At 36.7% G+C, this 13807-nt stretch overlaps 1 long non-coding RNA gene across 1 annotated transcript; it reads right to left on the reverse strand.

Moving 5' to 3' along the window:
* Nucleotides 1-1656: 1656 nt before the first annotated feature.
* LOC149035365 (uncharacterized) lies at nucleotides 1657-11912 on the reverse strand. Its single transcript, XR_016182556.1, has 2 exons — nucleotides 11777-11912; nucleotides 1657-1977 (listed from the first exon to the last, which is right to left on the reverse strand). It is a non-coding gene; the product is annotated as an uncharacterized LOC149035365 (long non-coding RNA).
* Nucleotides 11913-13807: the final 1895 nt, after the last annotated feature.

Genomic DNA, 13807 nt, shown 5'->3' on the forward strand with positions numbered 1-13807 from the left:
TATTATTAGAAACCAAAAAAAAGTTTCTCAAGCTTACGAAACGTCCGAGAGTTAGAAACGATTACATACTAAACGAACAACACTGCATTTTGTTGTTGGAAACGAATAACGTTTCCCTTTGTTGTTAGGAACGAACAACGCTTTAAGAATCTTCATGGTGTTGTCGGAAACAAAGAGCACTTTAGTGATAAAAATTTCTCAACGTTATCGCCTATTAACAGTCTGAAATTCTGATCTTTTTAGTATTTGTTTCATCGGGCGACTTGACTTTCATTTCGGGCGACATAACTAAAAATTTCGGGCAACATGACTTAGGTTTCGGGCGACATGACTTCGGGCGAGATGACTCTCGGGCGACTTGACTAAACCATTTATAAGAGTTGATATTGATGATATTAATAAGCATAATGAAAACAATTGAAATAATCATACATAATAATCGGACGCATGCATTTCTGGAGTAAACTGTCAGGTGGCCTGACAGGTTTCTCAAAGCATCTCATTACGTAAACCACGGATAATTTTCAATGATTTTCCTTCAAAGGAATTAAAAAAGTTGAAAACGGTGCTATGATTTCGTCATTCGTTGTGCCTGTTTTTTTATTTTTTCCGAATGTCTTTTTAGTTGCTTATCAACATTTTCATCTGAAGTTACATGTAGAGACCAGAAAAGAGGCTTCAAAGCATGAACAAATCGGAAACCGCCCACAGCGTATTATGTTCGGCCATTTTAACAAGAAAAGAAGCAATTTATTTGATGCAAAATGAGTTAGTGTGGGCTTTAATGAGGAATAAAATCGTTATTTTCTATCTTGTAAGCTTCCCTAGAACGCACTTGTTCTTGTTGAATTGTTCAGAGATTTAGGGTCGATAAGATGTCTCTATCCGTCTAAGTGTTCATCGATTACGTGGAGTACTTCAAAAATGTCGCTCATAATCCAATTTAGAGAAAAACCAACAATTTTTCAGTAAAGATCGTGCCCTGTCTCCAAACAGCATAATAAATTGCATGTTTAATATGCAACTGTTCTGGAGGCGTCAATGCGTGAATGATAATGCATGTATTCGACACGTGACTACAAACGTGTCATGAATAACTCAATTTATTAATGATGGTCAATAAAACAATGGGAAGAATATCTAGTTGTTTGGGTATCTAGATGGCTGTCTCAATTCATCGTGATGGTAAACTGACAGCCACTCTTGTGGAATTTCACAAGCATAGAACATTAAACTTTTCCCTCGCCTGGTTAAATTGCGCCTTTCATGTGCTACTCAGCGCTGTAACTATCTTCTAAAATGCAAAAATCCTGGTTAGTGGAATTAAACGTCGTTTAAAAGAAATGGACGTTTTCTACCATGATTCTGTTTAACCTGGCTGTGGCAGATGCCATGATTAGGTATGTGATTCTCCCGTCTCATACACTGCTCCTTGCAGCTTTGTTGTTGGGGAAAATTGGTGTGCGTCAAAGATCAGCTCAGATTTTTCTTGAAGACTTACAGAATTTTGTTAGCTCAGTATCTTTTCACGGTGTTCTCATAGTGACAATACAGCGACGTATTTCAGTGATACGCTGCGTGAAATGTACTGTTATTATGACAAAAGTGAGAGAGCTCGTAGCCAGTTTAACAGATTAGTTGGTAAGCAGAGAGTTAGTCATTCGACGGATTTAATAAAGCTTTGGTTAACAACCGCATTTTTCACAGCTTTAAGACTGAATCCTCTTGTTTATTACATGACATTAAAGAAATCCGCCTTAACCCGGAAACGTGCAATCTACGGCTCGACAAGTAGCACTATGGAACCAACGTCTAGTCTTACTGGCTGCATCTGCATCCGGCCGCCGCTTCAAGGAATCATTCTTGAAACTATTATTGGCCATCAACTATGAAACAAACTTGATGCGGGGAGAACGCAAACGGATGCTGGTGTGAGGTTGATGGCGGAAGATAAAAATGCATTTAACATTTTTTTCCCTAAAAAATTAAAAGCAATATATTAGATTTGATGGTGTTGTCTGATAATTAAAAAAAACCTAATGGGTTGTGCCTTTTTTTTTTCGATGAAAAGGGGGACAAATCCATTTAAGATTAAGGCCTTTGTTATGTTTCTTTAAATCTCGCGATAAAACATCTCTCACGTTCTTTTCTCAAGTGGTTCTATCGTTTGACAACTTTCCTGTTGCTTTCTACTTTTAGTATCGATCTTAAACATGCGCCATTTTTCGAATATTCCGAATTTATTTGTTACTCACTAGACAAGAAATGTCTTTGTTTCTATGACGACGATAGTTTCATATTTATGATGGATCTCTAGCAATTTCTTCATTTCTTCATTGTCTCACTGAACCTTTTTGACTGATGTCAAACACCTTGTATGAAATATGGAATACAGACGAGAAAGAAAGATGACATTACATGAATTCCAGTATTTTTTGGAGTGAACTAGGGACTGCTGTAGGATTGTAGGATTGACGGCACTTATAATTCCTTTTGCAAACAGTTTTAGCCATAGTGCAAGCCTTGATGTGTATAACAAATGAAAAGGCTTGTCAAATAATCAGAGCAAAGGAGATTCTTCTGAGGGCGATCTAAGGGTCATCTAATGGTGATGAAAGTTTACTCGATAACACCAAGTGACTATAACAAGATAGTGAATCCTAACAGGTAAAATTAATATTGAAGCGAATTATGATGACTTTGGGGCTAAATCGTTCATCCTGATTCTTGACTCAAAAAAAATTTGTCAAATTCTTGTCGTTTTCAGCCTTTTGACAAATTTCAATTTTCCTCGCCTCATGTACTCTTATAATTTACCGCTTGCAAGTGAATAAAAATTGTTTGTGAGAGCAAGATTGACTATACGCCAGCCTAATTTCACAAAAGTAATTTTGGACATGGAAACTATAAAGAAAACGTTCTTTTCTCTAGATCTGATTACTTTTTGTTTATCCAGCCCAGATATACGAATTTTTCCTGAGAGATAACATCTTAGTGGCTGTAACCGACATTAAAATTTCCCTCTACATATATATTTCTAGTGTGGGAAAAACAAATCTGCATTTTATACCCTGTGGCCCTAAATGATTCAAAAGAATTTCATTTGGCCAAATTGCATTCAGATGTTGCGCAAACGATGGCCATAAAGTGCTCGTTATCGTAAAATGTATGCAAGGAAAAGACGGAGACAAAAGATTCACCTGCTCTTACGGGAAATGAGAAAAACATTCACTTTCTTTGTTAACAGTTTCGTAGAATTGCAGACAAAATTTCGTCTTACAAATCTCCGTCATTCTTTTATCTTAAATTCAACTTCATCCGCTAACGTCAATAGCGACTTAATGTTTACTTCATTAAAAAAAATACGCTTCTTGCTTTTCTCCAGGTCTTCTGATATTAGAATATTTATGAATTCAGACTGCAAGAACGGTGCACCACTGGCTTCAGAAAATTCAAAACGAGCAAAGTTAATTTAGCAATAGGGAAAAAAGGACCATCATATAAAGTTATTAATGCCTGAAACTGCGCTGCAATATATTTACAAGACAACAAGACAGCATGTATTCTCAATTAAAATCTTCATCAATGTTCAAAAATATCGTTTGTTTTGGAAAATCCTGAGAAGTAACGAACCTTACGATTTGCGTAAGATTTTAACTTGGAACTCTGACAGATTAGATAGCCAGCTTTTCTAAGCATTGCTTCAATTTATGTCACATTATTTCTCTACTAAATAAAATGTTGAAGGAGTTGCCTGTGAAACCTACTGGCGTACTATTCTACATTTTACAGGAAGTGTATTTAGAATTCTCAGATATTCAGAGAAAATATAGCGTTCCAAGTTCCATTGCGTTAAATTAAATGCTCCGTCTTTTTTATCTGTAATTTTCTGAAGCATACATGTTGCATAAAAACAACAAAAATGTATATATCATTCTGGATTTTCTCATCAATCAGCTTATTTTTTACCTGTTTGCCAGTCCCCGAGACATCTTTGATAATGAATTCAATACTATTTCTTAAATGATGACCACAAAAATTCACTTTGTTTTGCCTAATGCTTCTTTTTTTCTTTTGAAACGTTCTTTCTCTATTTCATTTATTCGAAAATAAACAGAACGGATGGAAGCGGTGTGATTTTCCACCTTTTTGACAATTTTGCGCCTGCTTGCGACCGAATATTCCTTTACCAAAGATTCAGGTATTGTATTTATTTTCATCATCACTGATTGGAAAAACCTTCTTGGACATAAACAAAAAAAATTAAAAAAAATTTTACTCTCTTTCGACAGATACTGGGAAAAAAGTTTAAATAAACTAGTTTGTTCTAATGAAAGTATGAGTCGACCGTTGCAAAAAAAGAGAATACTGGAACCATTTGAAGATAAATTGCAAAACGAGGACTGCATGGGACTGAAGTACAAAACGTAGCAATTAAGGAAACATGTAAAGACGATTCTAAATGTTCATTTCTGCCCGGAGCTGAATACCACTCAGTTTCACATTTTTTTCCTCCGATGCTTGGCTCTTCCGCCTATTTTGCTATTTATCTATTTATCAGAGAGGTAATCCATAATTACTTTTAAAAATTTTAAAAAATCAACTCCATTCGACGTGGTCAATAAAAGGATTTATGAGTAAGAATGTTATAACTGGAAGTCACTCATGTTTGGCAAAATATGTAAAAGTTTCATCATGGTAGGTTTCATCGGCCGCTACTGTCGTTTCGTTTTCTCACTGAAAATTTCATTACAACGGGTAATTAAAAAAATAAAAATCACTTCAACACCCTAACTGGATGAAACTGCCAACAGGAATTGATAGAAAATGAAAAATTAAGCCCTATCGCTATAGGTAAATTCAGTCATATCGTCAACATATTCGAGCATATTCGCTCCGACTAAATAAAGGTGTGTTTTTCCAAGGAAACTTGCCCAACTTGATATCTTATTAATCATTTCCATTGTTGGCAATGTTTCAACGCAAGTTGTTCTGTAGTACTGGGTCTAGTTCTACATTAATCAATCAAGCCCTAAACATTGCTCAAAACCAGACACATCTTTTATAACAATTCATGTTCACCTTAAAACGTAAAATACATGGTTTTTAAGACAACTGTTCAATATATCTATTCACAGTTTTGAAACCTTTAAGAACTTATCGAGAATTTCATTTCATCATGACTAAAAAAAGGAGTGAAAATCAGAAGGCTAAAGATCATAAAGAAAACCTTTTACATGTAAAACAAGAGATTATATGTTCTTGATGTAAAATGAGGCAGTGTTTTGATACGATAGCCTTAATCAATTTAGCTTTATGTCCTAGCGTTTGCTAACCTATAAGATAACAAAATCTCGCAAACATGTGACTCAGATACTCGAAGATTTTGCTAACAAGGGGGGCCTTTCATAGATATATTTCGCGATAACGGTACGGAGGAGTTGCTTGTACAATTTTAGCAGATAGTAAGAGCTATCAAGAAAGTGTTCGTGCCTTTAGCCAAGTAATTGCAGTAAGTACTGAACGGCCTATGGCCGAGAGAGAGACGTGATTTATTTGTTTGAAAACTTATATCAAAATCTGGATCTGAGATTACTGTTTTTATAGATCGTGAGTACGTTTTCCTCTTACTCATACTTATTTTTATTTCTCGGTCAATAAAAAGGTATGCATGTGTTAAGTATGGCTTCACATGCCCGCAGGAGCTGCTTGGTATTGGAAAAATGCCTAAAAAAGGTGTTCAATTGTCTTTCGGGTGCCGATCAGTCCTACTGCTCAGTCACGCTAAAACGCGAGTAACCAAAATTATCCTTTCAGGTTTGTTGTTTACTTCAACAAGAAATTAAGTGGAGAGATCACTATTCCTTACGCCAGTTAAACAAAACACAGTTAATTTAATTAGAACTGGATCGAATGAGACATTATTTTCCCTTACAATGAATGTAGTCGTTGTCTCTAAATAATCAAAGCAGCTGAGCTAAACGTGAGAAAAATTACAGGTGTATATTTAGAAAAAGGCACTTCCCACTTTCCTGATCTAAATATATTTCTCATTCTTAATTATAGATATCTTGGGGGCCTAATGAGTAACGAAGATGAGAAACGGCGTTTACTTTACGTTCATTTCTATCTCAAACCCTGATCTTATCTGTAGATTGTCAGACAATTGTCAGATCTTTGGACCGGGCAGTTAAATGAAAACATCGAGTGCCTCATGACGAATACATCAGTAAGGAATTTCCCTGATTAAAGAGAGATGTACCTCTCCTTAGAATACATTTTGACATAAAAACAACAACAGAGAAATGCGAGCAATTAGTCGTCATTTACACTCTTACTGGCAGCCACTTGTACCCGACGTCCGCGCTACAAAATGGTTACGTGACTCTGATACGAATTAAAAAATTTCCTTTCAGCGGTAAAAGTAGTCTTCCAGCTGGGTTAAAAATGGTCAATTAAAATTTTAAGACCCAAGAGTACAACATGGAACTCAATTAATCACAAGAAATGGCTATTTTAGTGTTTTAATTTCGCAGTTTAAATCAGTGGTGAACCTTCCAGACGAGAAAGGGCGTGATAACGTAACTTCAACTTTATCATATACAGTTATCGACTTTACTAGAAGAGAAACCATATTGTGTTTCCTCTTTAGAAGTGTGCTTTTAGCTAAAGTACGTTGTCAGGTGACCTAAACTTCCGATACTTTAGACAAGAACTTCCATACTGCTAAGCTTCATTCACGACATTAACAACTGTCTACCACAGAAGATATAAATCACGCAAATATGTCAGCTCTATTAAAATATAGAAAAGCTTTACCTCAAGACATAATAATTCTCATAAAAGTTTCTTTGGCCAAACTGAAGTGTAAACTCTAAGCTGCCTTCTATAAATGTCATTTTCTTTGCTGATAACCGGAATCTATGATTATTAAATCTATTAAGTTCCTTTCTTATCCTTGCTCAAGAACTTTAACTTCCGTCATTTTTGTATGCAAATGTCGCCCGTTGAATGGCCAGTGTCGATTTTCTATTAATTATTTCTCGGCGCTTTTGTTCAAAGGAGCAATTATGAACTCACTTTGAATAGGAAATTTTCTATAAAACCTGGCGTGCAAGGATGTAAGACGCCCTAAAATCAGTCACCGAGTGAGAGGTAATTGCAGCAGAGAGCTCCTTTATAAGTTGTGCTTTCTGATGTTCATCTCATATCGTTGATTTATTAGCTAACCACTAAGCAGAACTTTCTATTTTCTTCTCCTTGCAGGCACAAGAGCTACAGTACTGTACAATTAAGACCTCGAATTTTCTCGTCATTAAAGGTAAGTAAAATTTGAATTGTATTTGCGTCTATGACATGAGCTGTTCGTGACTCATTTCAGAAAACACATTGATATTGAACGATAGCACTGAAAATGACTGTCCGTATCCACAAGTTATTCCTAAAACCCCGATTTGTTTTTGTATCTTTTAATCGTATACAGAACCGAATGTGGCTCCACGCGTCTTTCACGTCAATTTAAACAGAAATTTCCTCGAATGCGTTTCAATCTTACTTACTTTTATATAAATGTCGTACAGTGCATATTAGATTTTAACAAAGCCTCGGGCTAGAGTCTTTGAACATATTCAAATAAACAATTGAGTACAACTTCAACATCAGTTTTGCAGTTCGCATGGTAAGCTGTTTTAAAACTGGCTTTAGGTAAAATGATGGTTTCTCGCTCCCAATCTTCCTCTCTCTCTCTCTATCTTTCTTTCCTTAAAAACAATGATGCGAGGAAAATGTTCATATAAATCATTTGAGACCTTTAATTGGATCTTCCTCGTGGTTTTGCTAATCAATACCTATCAGCACTCACGAAAGTCTGTTTTAAAGTAGACCATCCATATTCGAATTGGTCCTTGCTTTAACTTGTGGGCTGCTATAGGCGTTTTTCTCAGTCTTTCCGGTTAAAATATACAAGGAGAAAGTGGACATAATTTTCAAGCGTTCTCTTACTGGAACATGAAAAGTGACCTTCATTAATACATTTTGGATCTTGATATCCACTGAGGTCGGCTTTCATTCTTGTTCCACACCAAAATTACTTTTAAGTTCTAAATATTTCAAAATATTTCATCTGTTTAAAGAAGATCGATGTAGTTCTTTTTAATTCCTCCAAATTGCATGTGTATTAAAAAATGACTGACGAGCTTTTACTTGCTTTTCAACACAGTCTACAATATAAACAAGTACCCACTTCATGAGAGAAAAGTCATCAGTTGCGCAAATAGGAAATTTTTTCCTCCGGCAAAATTCAACAGCAGATTCTACCAACTGAATCTTATTGTTCTTTTACGCTTTGGTGAAACTTATCGCGGGCCCTGTTAGGGCTTTTTTTACAAGAGAGGGATATGGGATGACATTTTTCAGGATTATGAGCTTTAGTGATTAAATTCAACCAAGCAATCTCTTGATTCATCCCCGTATTTGTAAGAATCTGATGTACCGAGCAGCATTTTCCGATTGAAAATTAACGATCGAACTGTTTTGAAGTCACGTTCGAATTTTAAATCCAATCATCAGCTTGACGTAAAAATTTTAAAACCAGCAAGTTACGTACCAGGTTGATTTATTTGTTTGTTGAAAACCAAGCTTTTATTGGTCTCTCACGGTTATGACTGACATTTCGAGATGAAACAAATTCCACATTTAGCCTCCCAGCTGTGTCCGTCACTTTGTTAAGAAATAAAAAACAAAGTGCTCTATAGTTTCATTCGTATTAATCCTTCACTAGCTTTTCTGTCAAATTTCGATCCGTCAATTTTTTGCTCTATTGGTAGTTCAAGGTTTGCGCGTTTGTTTGAGTATTTTATCAGAGAAATTTTTGTTTAAAACTGTAGTAACGTTATCACTGCGCAGGAAATATTTCTTTTTAGTTCAAGTCATTTGCCGCGATTTATTTTTACGTTCGATTTGTTAGTAGATTCTTGTTCTGTTGAGGAAATACTTGTCTTATTGACCAGAGCTTAGTACTTGCCAAGTCAATTTCTAATCGGTTTTTCACCACTGACCTGACCTTTTGGTACAGGATCGTACGAAGCCTAATTGAGGATACAAGTTGTATCACACATTGGTATTTTTCCCATTCGGCGCTGCTAAGTGTGATATTGATAAAATACAATGAGAAAGAAAAATCACTTGAAACTGCTTGATTGAAAAAAAAACAGTTTTTCCTGCTAAAAATCATTTCTTTCCTTATACATCTGATGCCAATAAGGGTTTTATTCTTACCTGGAAGGTTTTTCTTATTCATTAAGACATCAAATAGATAGATTTTGGATATAGGGACTAAAAGACATATTTCTCGAGGGACAAGTAATGAAAAGCTACACATCCAAGTGATAATAATCCAATTCATGTATCCATTATATTTCAGATGAAATCCGAAACAATTCTTTTGGTGATGGCGTTTTTAGTGGCGGCTGCTACCTTATCATCAGCGGATGATTGTTTAGACTGCACCACTACTTTCACCATGTGTTTTGATGCGTGCCAAAATCCGACCATTTGCTCTCAGTGCATCGATGCGAAAGACAACTGTCAGAGTACATATTGCGGTAAAAAAAGGAGCTTTCGACCAAGACTTCGTTCCTTCAATGACTTTATGAAACAAAAGTGAGTTTAAGAGATACCAAAATTAAGAAGAGTACCTTCAAAAGAATCGCCCATATAGTACTGAAATCATTGTATTAGAATACTTGGAGTAGTAAGAGTATCTACTATTGTAACCCTACTCCATTCATTTAGAAAGTTGTAAAAAAAAAAACAATCCGCTCTCTCACAACTGTTGTAGCACTCTTCTTTCTGATGCCTTTTCTGGTAAGTCAAACGACGGAAGAAAAATCTCTCTGGGAGGGAGGTTTGTCGTTCAGGGCTTGTCTCACCTTTAGCGCCTGTAAAACCCCTTTTTTTGTTGTTTTATTTTTCGGTTTGCCTTGTATGGGGGTGGGGGTTCCTTTTCAGTTTTTTTCCCCTTTTTTTCAGTGCAGTCTCAAAACAGTGCACCCGAGTCGGATACACTGTTTTTAGAGTACACCTTTAACTGCTCTTTAGCATAAGCAATAAAATTCAATGGCATTAAAAGACAAGTATCTATATCATTTGACATTTATTATGATAATCAACTTCATTATAAGTGAATGTATAAACAATTCGGTACGGTTTCGCATGAAGAGCCACATTCAATTGCAATCATGCGTAGACACAACTGTTTTCATAAACGCGTTAGATGGACGCCATGATAAATCTTCATTTGGAACATCCCCTAGAAACCATATCAAGATTCGGGTGTGAAGAGAAATAAGTAATTTTAAATTGACATATCTTGGCAATAATTTTTGAAAATGATCTACAAACGAACAGCACATTCCTAGACACAAACTTTTCGCGCAGTACCTTTCCCATTCCGATTGAGTTACACTACTGGAGATAAAGCAACCACGCAGCTTAAAGAGGTTTCGTTTCTTGGTGCTATTTTGACAGTCTTAGGATGGAGAATTGTTATTTGCGGAGTCGAGGCTAACATTTGATCGGTTCACACTGTGCAGTAAGTAATCAGTTTGTGCAGCTCGGCTAGAAGGAGAGTGATACTTAAAATTAACAAACCGTGGAGCGAATTTTGAAAAGCTGACGTTTGAGGTGTTAGTCCTTGATTAGGGCCTTTCGTGCCTGTGTCACTTTTCGAGATTCGCCAAGGTGATTTATCTTCATTTATCTACTTCAGTTGATAATCAACCAGGTATTTAACTCGCCATCTGAAGCGGTATGACTTTTTCCCCAGAGCCTCATAACCGCCGCGTTCATCGGAAAAAAGCCTCTAGAAGAAATGGCTGTCTTGGGGAGGAGAATTTCATACCATTGTTCCCTGTACGTTTCAAAAATCAACTACGGTAGATTTGTATTTATCTTGCATCACCACGATAGGGTAGAGAATGTTGAACTTTAGTAATGGCCCAAGCTACGAATTTGACAAATTAAAGACAATTCGCCTGCACATCATAGATGACATCAAAACACCATTGACGTACGATGTGATCTATAATTATGTAACAAGGCAGAGTCATAGGGAAAAGTTTATAAGTACAGCTAATTCTTGATATGACGCAACCTCGATTTTTTTTTTCGTCTATGGCTGCAAAATCGAAGCAGAGCGTAGGCCTACGTTCTGGTCTTTGAGAAAATCTACGTAGCTGATTTAAGCTCTTTCATTAAAACATGATGAAATTGATCGAGGTTCGTTTGGCACTGCCTCAGTTGTGATGAATCTGGTACCAATTTATGTAAGATGTCCATTTCAAGTGCCCGAACAGAAAAAAAAGTAAAAAAGCTTTTCTGCAATACTATAGCTGCATTAAGTAATTCCAACCATCAAATGGGCTTTCTTTGAAGAAACTGTCGGAAATCAGCCAACTGAAGTGCCTGTAAATTAGTGTTCTATTTAAAGATGTGACATCTTTCTTTTTTTCGGTAATTTTTCTTTGAGTTTATTATGAGACTTTGGCCCGGAGCCTACCGAAAGCAAGCATACTCGATGTTTACTAAAGAATTGGTTAATGCTTAGCGTATAAATATCGAGTTATGGGACGAAGACAACTCGAGTCGAGAATTAGATGATTTCATCGCCGCCGAAAGCTTGTCAAACACAGTGAAAAAGACGAAATACGAGTGGATAAAGTTTGAAGGGTTTTACGAACGGCAGACTTCGATAGCAGTTTTAATGAAATGAACATACCTGCTGCTACTCTCGACAAGCTCCTTGGAAAGTTCTTTAAAGATGTCCGCATGTAAAATAGCGGCGGGTACGTACCGGAAAGTATTTCAAGCTTTCAAAAAGCAAACTCAATTTATCTTTGTCTTGTTCGTCTTCCTCTATATGCCGCTTGTCTTTCTCCAATAGCTCTGCTGAGCAGGCTCAGCTCCCAAGCAATGCCATGCACATCCTTCTTTCTTCGCATCAAGAACATTGGCTCAATTTCCAGCTGTCATAAGTCTTGTTCAGTCGAGTGATTCCATGAAAACGCCGCAAATACCAAAAATTGGATACTGCTCGTTAAGAGTATTCATAAATTCATTCATTTATTCAACGTTGACATTGAACAAAGTTAGCCGTTCGCACTTTCTAAGAAGAAACACGTTGTGCCCTGCAGATTTAGGGCATTTTGAATATGTAGAACGTTACATCACTGTTCCTTTCAGAAATCCGTTGTATGCTTGAAGTGTTCGATTCATGTAGATTTGCATTATCTATAACTATGGATATTGAACAAATATTTTGAGCTTTTGACGACTCAAAGTCCTGTTTTTTCGGAAGCCAATATAACGCTCACGGCGTACTTAGGATTTGACGCGCGTCAATCATACTTTGGTGAAACTTATCGCGGGCCTTGTTAGGGCTTTTTCTATAAGGGAGGGACATGGGATATGATTAAATTCAACCCAAAAAATTCCCTTGATTCATCCCCGTATTTGTAAGAATCTGATGCACCGAGTAGCATTTTCCGGTTGAAAATGAACGAATGAACTGTTCTGAAGTCACGTTCGAATTTTTCATCCATTCATCAGCTTAACGTAAAAATTTTAAACCAGCAAGTTACGTACCAGGTTGATGTATTTGTTTGTTGAAAACCAAGCTTTTTTTGGTCTCTCACGGTTATGACTGACATTTCGAGATGAAACAAATTCCACATTTAGCCTCCCAGCTGTGTCCGTCACTTTGTTAAGGAATAAAAAACAAAGTGCTCTATAGTTTCATTCGTATTAATCCTTCACTGGCTTTTCTGTCAAATTTCGATCCGTCAATGTTTTGCTCTATTGGTAGTTCAAGGTTTGCGCGTTTGTTTGAGTATTTCATCAGAGAAATTTCTTTAAAACTGTAGTAACGTTATTATTGTGCAGGAAATATATCTTTTTAGTTCAAGTCATTTGCCGTGATTTATTTTTACGTTCGAATTGTTAGTAGTAGTGAAATGTTTTCCCCCTCTATTTGAATCAAGCAATAATATAGATTTAGCTAAGCCTAAAAGCGGAGCTCGCATTTTTTTTTCCCGCACGTCTTAGTGGCGTTGGCGTGCCCGCGGCACAGTTGACCACGCATGTTAAAAGTAGCACCTTGTACGAACGCCCGTACCGTGTCAAGTCCAAATTTTTTCGGCTTGATTGGTTACTCGATAGCTCACTCGTGAGTTATCGAGTTAAATACCAAGTATATCGAAATACTTGGTCTTTACCGACAGAAAATCTTTCAGATACATGGTCAAAATCGGCCTATGGCAAATCTTCCAGTTGTCGATTTTCGTTCTCAGCCGTGGGAAATACTATTACCAAAGCCACTGAATACGTAACTTTCGGTTTTTCTTTCCGTCTTTTGTTTTTCTTCTCCTTCTAGGAAAGTTTGAACGTAAGCGATACGGATTTTTCAGTGTTGTAGCAGCCATAATCCGATAAAAAATTCCGACAAACGACCTTGGATTGAGAATGGTGAGGGCTTTGCTGTTCATTCATCAAGCAGACCGTGAGGCACGAAAGGCGAGTGATGTGTCAACAGCTAAATACGATATTCCTTCACGTGTGTTGTCACGGCTTTTCGCAACTCCTCAATACTTTAACTCCATTTGTACCAATGGGCAATGTAATCAAATTAAACAATTCCTTGAAAACCACTTTCCACATTGTCGGTATTCTACTTAGGGCAAGAACGAGAAAATTCTAAGAACCTCACCGTACCCAGTAGGATACGGTGGGGTAGCGGCCTTGGTAACGCGAA

Source organism: Pocillopora damicornis, chromosome 13, assembly GCF_964200805.1.
Source record: "Pocillopora damicornis chromosome 13, jaPocDami1.2, whole genome shotgun sequence".
Classification (NCBI taxonomy): domain Eukaryota; kingdom Metazoa; phylum Cnidaria; class Anthozoa; order Scleractinia; family Pocilloporidae; genus Pocillopora; species Pocillopora damicornis.